This window comes from Penaeus monodon, chromosome 28, assembly GCF_015228065.2.
Source record: "Penaeus monodon isolate SGIC_2016 chromosome 28, NSTDA_Pmon_1, whole genome shotgun sequence".
Classification (NCBI taxonomy): Eukaryota; Metazoa; Arthropoda; class Malacostraca; order Decapoda; family Penaeidae; genus Penaeus; species Penaeus monodon.
The window spans coordinates 9,436,896-9,437,301 of record NC_051413.1 but is presented as its reverse complement, the minus strand read 5'-3'; positions in this window follow the sequence as shown (position 1 = coordinate 9,437,301).

The window sequence follows — 406 nt, the reverse complement described above, 5'->3', positions numbered from 1 at the left end:
TAAAAAGAAGGAGAGATAGGTTTAGAAACAGAGAGGAGAAAGATGAGAAGAGAGAAAGGGGAAGAAGAAAAGGGAAAGAAAGAAAGAATGAGGGGAGAGAAAGAGAGGAAAAAAGTAAATAAGATAGAAAGAGAAATAAAAGAGAAGACAAAAAAAAAAGAGGGAGCGAAATCGAGTAAACAGGAGCAAAAGAGATGCGAAGAGAGGAGAAAGGAGAAAGACGAAAGAGAGGTTGGGGGGAGGAAGCCAGCAAGAGTAGGCGATTGTCGGTGGGAAAGTATTGTTCCTTCTGGGAAAGTGTCACTACAGGGGCGCCCGAGTCAAAGAAGGATCCTGAAAATTCAATACGTATTCGAGAGGGTAAAATGCCACGTAGGAAAATAAATTCTGGCAGAAGGTTTAAAAG